Here is a 2,573-nt window from a genome sequence, read left to right as displayed (position 1 = left end):
GCCCCCCTCTCTCCTCTCTCAGGGCTCACTATAACACATGGAGGTCACACTACTAGATTGTTCTGTGTGATAAGAGACGAATTCTATGCTCTGCACTGTCTGTCTTTCTGCAGAATAAAGCTTCTCCCCTCCATGTAGATCTATACCTTATCATTACAAGAATGTCATTAAAAATGATCCTCAGTCATAGAACAGAACATGAAACCAAGATTAACCTCTTCAGCCCCAGAAGATTTACCCCCTCCCTTGATGACCAGGTCATTTTTAGCGATACGGCACATGGTATGTGTGATGGAGAGAGAGGAGGCAGCCAGGAAGATGTTCAGCAAGATATCCAGGAGACTAGGCAGTGCCAGCTTGAGCTCATCTATGTGCAGGCTCTCCACCAAACAAATTAATAAACCACTTAATGAATCTATTTAGGAAGATGCTGACCAGCCCAAGAGAATGACCTGGGCATGGAAACAAGCCAGCACAGCATGCATGCCAGTATTGGAGAAACCACTGCAAGATCTTGCTAATGCATCCAATGATTGCATCTTGCAGGTGAAGATCAGTGCTGAAGAACGCCGTAGTGCAAAACAGTGCTGCGAAGAGATGATTGCACTGGGCTCAGTGAAAAAAGAGAATCCAGAAACTATTTTTCCAACTGTGCCAGAGTCTCCTCCTTCCGTGACCATCACACAACCCCTCGATCCTATCACCCCTGAAAAAAATGGCCGCACACAGCTAAGTTAAAGATTGCAGACAGCTCCACGCCTAAGTTTGCTTATAAAGAAATTATAGATTTGACAAGTGAAACGCCCCAGCGTGTTGAAGAAGCCGCTAAAACGCTGTCATTAGAATTGTCAAGTCACAGCACAACATCTACCGGCTCTAAGTCAGATGGACGCTCAGTGCGTCACAAGCATTGTGGGTCGCAAGTCGGTTAACTGTTCACCTTCCTTAGCTAACCAGTTCTCCCTAGCCAAGAAGCATGAATGCATGACTCGAGAAGCTGTTAGGCAATCCATTCGTCCCTCAATATCGAAAAAGAGAGCTACAGAGAATTCCGCATTTAGCTACAAGTGTTACCAGAGCTCCGTTGAAATAGTGGATGAAGAGGTCACTGTTCAAGTTAGGCTCCTTCTGCTGAGAGTCCCAGGCCTTCTCTTTGGGTGTGCACTTGTAAAATGATTCCTATTAGCAACCCACCAGACTCTGAGCTACAAAGGATGCTGACACGACAGTCATCGACATCAAATCGTGGTCACCGTGTTTGTCTTGGAGAGAATCTGGCCCAGATGGAGCTCTTACTCTTTTTCACTACTTTGATGAGACACTTTGAATTCCACTGGCCGGACCCCAAGTCTCCTCCGAATCTCACCCCAGTTTTTGGACTCTCACAAAAACCAAAGCCTTTCAAAGTGAGACTGGTATCGCACACATAGAACTGACCATATGCACTCGGAGGACTCAAAAGTGCACTCAAACAGTACCCAGTTATCATTCACAATAAAAAAATGTGTTGTATTATTTACAATATACTAAATAATCCACATATGTCAACTATAACATAGTAAGTGGTGTCACAAAATCTCACAGAAAATGAGCAAGAGTGTTAAAAAAATTTATAAGTGCACCTGTTCTAGGTTATAAAGTAAACAATTTTATTATTATTTAAAAAAAAAAAAAAAAAAGAAAATGACTAATTGGGACCAATTTGGACATTTTCACTTAGGAGTGTATTCACTTTTGTTGCCAGCGGTTTAGACATTAATGGCTGTGTGTTTAGTTATTTTAAGTTGGCAGCAAATGTACATTGTTATACAAGCTAATTTACATTGTAGCAAAGTGGCATTTCTTCAGTGTTGTCACATGAAAAGATATAATAAAACATTCACAAAAACTTGAGGGGTGTACTCACTTTTGTAAGATATTGTATATGTATATATATATATATATATATATATATATATATATATATATATATATATATGTAAAACACATATATACACAAATAAACATATAGTTATTATTTATATCAATCTTTAACCTCGCTAGTGCTAAAATTAAGAAGAAAGAAGCATCCTTCCTCACATTACAGCAGCTTCTCACCCAGATTCTCTACCTCTGGGCTGGGGAATCTTAACAGAGATATTTTACAGTGATGGCCAGTGAGATCTTCAGATCTCACCTTCATAAACTGGTCAGATCAATAACAGAAGCATACCTACCAACTACCAACAGTCCAGGATTGGAACAGACTGTCCCACATTTTCACCTTTGTCCCCATGGTCCCAGAGTACAGTGGCTTTGTCCTATATTACTCCATTATGTTAACAGCAGAGCAGGACCTGCTGCAGTCTGCTGCAACATCTAGCACAGACAGGGATTGGTGGGCAAGCCGTGGACTGGTGGGCAAGCCGTCAGGGCTAAGGCAGCAATGAGGGAAACTTCAGCTGTCAAGTTCAGCCTCTGATGTCGGGTGGGGGGGGCAGGCCGATACGTGCTTTCAGCCTCCTGACCCCGACCCACAAACAGAGCGCCACCCTGCTCCTCCCTGACCCCACCCACCACAAAGCGGCACCCTA

At 42.6% G+C, this 2,573-nt stretch overlaps 1 pseudogene; it reads left to right on the top strand.

The window, feature by feature from the left end:
* Positions 1-279: 279 nt before the first annotated feature.
* On the top strand, positions 280-1,187 carry LOC143926128 (inner centromere protein A-like; annotated as a pseudogene).
* Positions 1,188-2,573: the final 1,386 nt, after the last annotated feature.

The sequence above is a fragment of the Lithobates pipiens genome, unplaced genomic scaffold, assembly GCF_037356315.1.
Source record: "Lithobates pipiens isolate NorthernLeopardFrog02 unplaced genomic scaffold, aLitPip1_a1.2 Scaffold_10, whole genome shotgun sequence".
Lineage (NCBI taxonomy): Eukaryota > Metazoa > Chordata > Amphibia > Anura > Ranidae > Lithobates > Lithobates pipiens.
This window is presented reverse-complemented; position numbering and strand designations above follow the sequence as displayed.